The 8,373-nt window shown below is 36.5% G+C and overlaps 1 long non-coding RNA gene across 2 annotated transcripts; it reads left to right on the forward strand.

Moving 5' to 3' along the window:
• The first annotated feature begins 7,196 nt into the window (after positions 1 to 7,196).
• On the forward strand, positions 7,197 to 8,074 carry LOC117317622. 2 transcript variants are annotated; one of them, XR_004530213.1, is made up of 3 exons: positions 7,197 to 7,305; positions 7,568 to 7,636; positions 8,010 to 8,074. It is a non-coding gene; the product is annotated as an uncharacterized LOC117317622 (long non-coding RNA). The 2 variants fall into 2 exon arrangements; XR_004530212.1 differs by having other exon boundaries at positions 7,257 to 7,636.
• Positions 8,075 to 8,373: the final 299 nt, after the last annotated feature.

Here is an 8,373-nt window from a genome sequence, read left to right on the forward strand (position 1 = left end):
TTTATGCAAAATCTGTTCCCCTTCCCCCAAGGATGTTTCTGACCAAATTGGGTTCAAATCCATTCATAACTTTATGACTAGTAGCGCTTTAAAGGAATTACCTCTATTTCCCCTATTGGGCCCCGCCCCTTTGGCCCTTCGGGGGTCAGAGTCACCATTTATGCAAAATCTGTTCCCCTTCTGCCAAGGATGTTTCTGGCCGAATTTGGTCAAAATCAAGTAAGAACTTTTTGACTAGTAGCGATTTGAAGCAAATGTTGACGGACGACGGACGGACGGACGACGGACGCTGCGCCATGACATAAGCTCACCGGACCTTCGGTCCAGGTGAGCTAAAAATCACTATTCTGTTATATATAGATCAGACATATTGCACAAAATAATCATGCCGTTATGGTCATAGTGTCTATAGCAGGTAGTGCGAGCGCTTGTTTGACCAGATTTTACTTTATAAAAGCACAAACGTCGATTCTCTTTTGACCTTGAAATGCAAATGGCGGCTGTCAATTACATAACACATTTTTGGCACAAAGGAGGGGAAATTTCTATCTTCTAAAACGCTCTTATAAGACACTATATAAAAGAACTATGATCATAGCAAGTAGCCCGTCTTTAGGAGAAATAGTTCAACAGCAGAGTTTGAGGTAAAATATTCAGATTTCTGAACTATGTGTCTCGAAAACATTCTTCTCCTGCGCCCAGATGTTTTGATAATGTCTAATATGGACATTTTTACTAATTGAAATGCCTCCCTTTATTTCATATTTGTACAATATAATTCACAGTTCCATCAAGTCTAAGACCCAGTGGCATTAACTCTGGCAGCTCATCCTCTGAATCCTTCTTGTAAAACAATTTTTTTTTATATCAGCAGTGACATCGGAAACCTTGTAATGTCTAACAGAAGATGCAGTTTTATCATCTCCTACATTTTCATACCCATAATGACAAAGGAATTCCCTGAAGATATTTTTTGGCAGTGTTCTTCTTCTCTGGAAGTGTTTGCCTTGCAAAGTCACCCAAAAGGGTATGTTGTGGGTGATTATGTCCATCTTCCATATTGAAAAATTGCAAAATCTTTTCTTTCTATAACAATCAGGAGGTTGTGGTGGGGTTCAAATCTCCCTTTCACTTTCCCATTTACACCAGAGCAGTGTAGAATAGTCTTGAAGCGATGCAGAGTTCCAGGGAAGTTTTCTGCTTTGTACAAGTCTTGTAACATTTCTGTAAAATGTCAGAAAATATTGTTACTTTGCAAGGGTTTATATGAGAATATTATGTACTTTTTATTGAATTGTGTGTTTGCAAGTGTTGATAAGTCATAAATTTCATGTTTGTAGCTACCTGGTATAAAGAGTATGTTTATATTTGTATTTTTGTATTAATATGCGAGATAATGTCATATTTAAGCATATTTTCCAAGCAAACTGAGGTGTTGATTTTAACATATTTCACCCGTGTGACCTTGGATGAAGGTCAAGGTCATCAATTTGAATTAACTTTGTAGCCCTTCATCCCAGCATGCTACAAACCTAATTAATATCAGATCTCTAGGTTATCAAGAAGTTGTTTGAAGATTTTAGCATATTTGACCCTGTGATCTTAATGAAGATCAAGGCCATTCATTTTAACAATCTTGATAGCCCTTCACCTCAGCATGCTGTATTTCCAATGTTAGGTTGCTTGGCTCTTGGTTATTAGAAAGAAGTTGAAAATATAGATTGTTTAAGAATGGTCAACAGGCGACGACAGACAAAGGTGATTGTAATAGGTCACATGAGACTGTGTCTCGGGCGACTTAAAAATCATATCTCAGAGATATATACTCAATCACCACTTTACATTAGATGTCATTGTATCTATAATATATTAAAAAATAAAATTGTACAACATAGTAACCATGAAGCAGAAAATTCCATATTAATTGGTATTACCTTTTTACCCTTGCTATGAAAATCAATAAGGTTCAAATTCTCATAAAGCTTCCATATTGCATAAAGTATCAAAGTAAACAGCAAGAACTGCAATCAAACAGCAACACTTAAAAAACATCACATAAATTGGATAACCTACATTCTACAGAACAATACACTGTTATATAATATCTCTTTATGATAAAGAATAAAATGTGGTCATTCTCAAGAAGTTGTTTAAAGATATAATTAACTCTGGAGAGGTCACACAACATCAGGACATTGGCCTTAAACATTTCCTTGAACACATTATAGGGGCAATAAGTTGTTGGAATAATTATATGTTATAAACTGAAAGGTAAATGGGAAACTTGTACAGTAAATCAAACAAAGATATTGTGTATTCATCTCAGTAATAAGTCTAGCCATTTCCTTCATTTATGTATGGGACCTATATAATGAGAATGTGTGCAAGATTGGTTTTGTGTAATATTTTAAATGATTTTGATTTTCTAAATTTACTAGGAATGTTCAACGAAACTCTTAGGTGTTTAAACACTCCCTTAGTTCTATGGACATGGCTACATGTGTTTTTGTCAACAATTAGATGAGATATTCGGGTCAATCAATTTTAAATAATATTCATCTTAATATAAGACTTACATTATGGATCAAATTGGATGTGTATGCATGCAATAACAGGTTATAACAAGTTATATATCTGTCATTCACAGTTCCTTACAAATACAGATATATATATATAATTAATTTCATTTGTTACACTCATTTTCATTGGTTTGAATAAAATTAAGGTTATTTCCGCATAGACTAAACAAGTGCAATCAATGATTGCGAAAGCTCACCGGCGGCAGCAATCACACTTTTCATTCATTTTTTATGTATGTATAAGCATGTCATTTTGAAATTGTATGTCACATAATATCGCTCCTTGACCTCTAATGGATGTATAAACCAAATAAGAAGAGTGTGGACTTACAAGCTTTTCAAAACTAACCCCCAAAATCTTTAAAGTGAGTTTTTGTGTCAAAAAAAGTAAGTCCACTAAATAGTAAAATTCCAAAATGCCAATTTTTTTCTGCATGATTTGCCACAGCATCACTCCTGGATCTCTAATGAATGTATAAACCAAATTAGAAGGGTGATAGGTGTATACTTTTGGACTTACAATCTTTCAAAAAACTTACTCCAAAAACCTTAAAGTGGGTTTTGGTGCCAAAAAAGTTAAGTCCACAAAATGGTAAAATACGAAAAAATCACATTTTTTTTCTGCATGATTTTGCCATAACATCATTCCTAGGCCTCTAATGAATGTATTAACCAACTTAGAAGGGCATGAGGTGTACACTTTTGGACTTACAAGCTTTCCAAAAACTTTAAAGTTTTGGGGTGGGACGCCGACGTCAACGCCGACGCCGAGGTGACAGCATTAGCTCTTGGTTACTCGTAACCAGTGAGCTAAAAATGTGTCAGTTTTTTATGACATAATACACATATAACTACTTACATCACATATAACTACTTACATCACATATAACTACTTACATCACATATAACTACTTACATCACATATAACTACTTACATCACATATAACTACTTACATCATCTGATTTACAGTCAATCATGGCGCTCAACGTCTATGAAGAATGACCATAGTTTTTTGTCTGTGACTTCATAAACCCAAAAATTATTGAGAATAACGCTTAAATAGACTACCACATTTATAACTTGAATAATTGATTCATTTCAAAGAAATTTCACTTGCACATTTCAGCTACACAGACCAGGAATTGAACCTGGATCTCTCAGACATGAAGTCTGAGAACTCTACATTGAGCTACCTGTGTCTCAAGTTCAAATGTATATACAATCGAAACTTCTTTTTATGTTACGATTTAAGTCTAGCGTGATGTTATTCAAACGCCAATTTTATCGTGATTTTCAGTCGGCAAACAAAATATTGGGTGTTGAATTAAAGCATAATATTGTTTGAGGTAAATTGCGCCTACCATAGACCTAACACAAAGCCATCATTGACAATGATGACATTGCTACGATTGGTAAGTTTACCTAACCAGAGTTTAAATCCAGTTATCCTTAGATGCATGGTGTGGTATAACTATCAATTCACTTCGTCTCCCGTGGATTAGATTTTACTCACAATTAACTGATGTTGACAATGTTCAGATAAAAATATATCCATTCTTGTGCAAAACAACTTTTCAACTACTGTGATTAAGATCATTAGATGGTATGAAATTACCAGAATTGAATACACCTACTAAATCCTACCAGTTCTCAAGATCTATGCCAGACCTTTCCCAAAACGTCTGTTGTTCGATGATGTACAGGCCACCAGTATTTCAAAACTCAGCAAAGCTGACATTGAAGTTGAACTCCATCATATAATAATGTACTATTCTGGACACCATAATGAAAGTGTTCAACAAATCAAAAACGTGTCATCAGAAAAACTTTGGCCCCGATAACGAATCCAAACTGCAGAAAGTGATAGATATATGTCCCAGTAGGCCTAATCAAAATGTAACACTTGTGTCAGCATCACTCCGGAAATTCCCGATGGCATACGCATCCTCAAATAGAAATGTGTTGTCATCTGTAATGTTTCCATACTCTCTATTCAACAGCTGTGTTTTTCATTTCCTTGAAATTAAACAGAACAAACACATTTCAATAGAGTAACCCAGCTAGGCACATTCCAATAACAAGAGGCCCAGAGGGCCTGTATCGCTCACCTGGTTTCATGAGATATGAAACAAGAATGATGCTTAAGTATATTTGTCGCTGGTATTGCTACCCTAGGGGGTTGCTACCAGGCAAATATGAGTGATATCCATTGCTTAGTTTCAGAGAAGAAGTCGTTAATATCAATATAGCTATATTGACCCATTTTTGCCCCGCCTCACAGGCCCCTAGGGGGTCAGCACCACCATTTGTACAATTTTGAATCCCCACCCCATAGTGATTGCTTCCAGGCAAATAGGAGCAATATCCTTTGCTCGGTTTCAGAGAAGAAGTCGTTAATATCAATACAGCAAAATTGACCCCTCTTGGCCCCGCCCCTCAGGCCCCCCGGGGGTCAGCCACACCATTTGTACAATTTTGAATCCCCACCCCATAGTGTTGCTACCAGGCAAATATGAGCAATATCGTTTGTTCGGTTTCAGAGAAGAAGTCGTTTATATCAATATAGCCCAAATGACCACATTTGGCCCCGCCCTTCCGGCCCCTGGGTTCAGCCCCATCATTTGTACAATTTTGAATCCTCACCCCAAAGTGATGCTACCAGGCAAATATGAGTGATATCCTTTGCTCGGTTCCAGAGAAGAAGTCGTTTATATCAATATAGCTATATTGACCCATTTTTGCCTCGCCCCTCAGGCCCCTAGGGGGTCAGTCCCATCATTTGTACAATTTTGAATCCCCACCCCAAAGTTATGCTACCAGGCAAATATGAGTGATATCCTTTGCTCTGTTCCAGAGAAGAAGTCGTTTATATCAATATGGTAGCTATATTGACCCATTTTTGCCTCGCCCCTCAGGCCCCTAGGGGGTCAGCACCACCATTTGTACAATTTTGAATCCCCACCCCATAGTGATGCTTCCAGACAAATAGGAGCAATATCCTTTGCTCGGTTTCAGAGAAGAAGTCGTTTATATCAATATGGCCAAATTGACCCTTTTGGCCCCGCCCCTCAGGCCCCTGGGGGTCAGCACCACCATTTGTACAATTTTGAATCCCCACCCCATAGTGATACTTCCAGACAAATAGGAGCAGTATCCTTTGCTCGGTTTCAGAGAAGAAGTTGTTTATATCAATATAGCCAAATTGACCCCTTTTGGCCCCGCCCCTCAGGCCCCTGGGGGGTCAGCCCCATAATTTGTGCAATTTTGAGTCCCCTACCCATAGGGATGCTTCTGACCAAATTTGGTCAAATTCTGATCAGTGGTTATGAAGAAGAAGTCAATTGTTGACGGACCGACGGACGGACGGACGCCACGGTATGGCATAAGCTCACCTTGGTCCTTCGAAAATGAGTTGTTGATAAAGCTGCAAACGAGACCCGTGCGAACTGGATCAAACCGATTTATCACTGCCCTTTTCGCAGGAAATTCAAAAGTGGCACAAGCATTGGTTAAAATTATTTATGGTTTTGATATAAATGCGCCACACTTACCTTTTTTTTTATTGCAAATAAATAGATAAATAAATAAATGGGAATTGTCTTATTAGTATTGCATTGAGTTATTTAACTTAAATTATAAGCATTACTCTCAATTATTTTTGGGTTTATGAAGTCATAGACAAACAAGAGGCCCAAGGGCCTTAACGGTCATCTGACTCTAAATTAAAGACCCGTATAATATTGTAGTATGCATTCTCTGTAGCGAGTATAGTGAAACTGTTAGCAGAGATGAAAATGGACTAAGGGCAAAAAGGCTGAAAATTAGATTACTCAATCTTTTCAATGCGAAAAATTACAAGTTTACATTACACTGATATTCTCAAAAAGGCTGAACATTTTCATCTCTATGTTAGCCATAGTGGCCATCTTGTAATTTGGATCAACCCGAAAAATAACAACACTTGATCAAGACTATCTCAGGATCATTTCTGGTAAGTTAGAGCTGAATCTCACTGGTGGAATTTGAGAAGAAGTTTGAAATAGGTGTGTTCAGGAAAACCATGATTGTGCAATCATATGTTACAAAATGGCTGCCGTGGCTGCCATGTCAAAGTTTCTATGAGGCAAAAAAATAACAACACTTGGATTTCCGACCGACCTGAAAAATAACAATGCTTGGTCAGGACTGTGGCAGGGTGATTTATATAGTTATATTGTATCTAATTTAGTAATTAGTCATTTATTAAGTAGCATCATCATCAATGCACCAGCACCTCACATTCATCTAATCACTATGCAGTGTGTTGTCCAGGTATGTCCATGCATGTCTTTGTGTGTGTGTTTACCTGTAGTGACTAGGAATGTGTGTGTGTGTGAGTATGGAAGAGTGTATGTTACCTGTATAGGTAGATACAGGTTGTTACCTGTATAGGTATATACAGGTGTAAGTAATAAGGCTTTTGCGTCAAACCATTATGTTGGTCACATGATTGTCAACATGGGTTTTATTGGTTATGATAAGATAGTACATATGTTTTTATTGGTTTATATTTTCCCTCCACTTTTATTGTTTGTGTCTAAGTCTTTGTGTTGAATCTGGCAGTTTTTCTGCTGGAAGTTCAAGAAGGTGGTACCAGTTCTACCTGTACATCCGTCCGGCATTTCAAAAGTTATGGCGATAGATTTCTGACGTGGTTTTGGAAGATAAATTCAGTGATCTACTCCTGTAAGTTTTCTTTCTATTCTTTACTAACATGTATTTCACATACTCTTGTAAATAGTATGAAATTGTCTATTTTTGATGTTGGTTTGATACAAGTCTGACAAAATGTTGTAAGACTGATTTTGTAAATCCATAATAATCTATCAAGTGTATATCAAGTGTATACAATGTATTATTGTAAAGACATAATGTCAATATTGTATTTTATGTGGAGATACCTTAATTATTGCAACTTTGCTAATTAGTATATTTTATTTGTGTATAGGACCCTGGGTCAACCTGTTTAGATCTAATCAGAAGATTAGATTGCCAGAGAAAGTTCAGCCCATAGCAGGTACATGTTTATTATGAGTACATGAATGATGTAGTTTCGTGTAAAATAAGTATTTGTAACTTGGAAATATAATTCTGTATTATATTTATTAATATAAGGTTAAATGTAGATAAGGGATAGATTATCTCCCCTTATACTGTGGATGTGATGCATTCATATATTGTGTAGTTAATTGATCTAGCATTTTATACATTGTTAGAAGTTAGTTAAATGAATAAGGCCTAGGATATGTATGTATGTATGTATGTATGTATGTGTGTGTGTGGGGTATACATGTATGCATGTATACATGTATGAATGCATGGATGTATTTATGAATGCAAGTGTTTTGCATTTGTGAGATCTAATTGTGTTTTATTTGTATTTATTACAGAACTTGAATTGAATCTGGAATTCGGATACTGAACCGAAATGGATTAAATAAATTATAAGAACAACCTTTTGGAGTTGTCCTATTTTCTCATCCACCTGGGACCTAACCCACCCCAGTTACAAGGACCATCTCAAGATCATTTCATGCAAGTTTCAGCTCAATCCCACTATTGGAATTTGAGAAGTTTGAAATGTGAAAAGTGTATGCACGGCACATGACAATGGACGAAGCATGATGACTTTAGGTCATCCTGACACTTTGGGTCAAATGACCTAAAAATGGAGGGGCATTTTTATTCATAGACACTTCACGTTTTTTTTCTATGACTTCATAAACCCAAAAATAACTGAGAATAATATACTGT

This window comes from Pecten maximus, chromosome 19 (genome assembly GCF_902652985.1).
Source record: "Pecten maximus chromosome 19, xPecMax1.1, whole genome shotgun sequence".
Taxonomy (NCBI): Eukaryota; Metazoa; Mollusca; class Bivalvia; order Pectinida; family Pectinidae; genus Pecten; species Pecten maximus.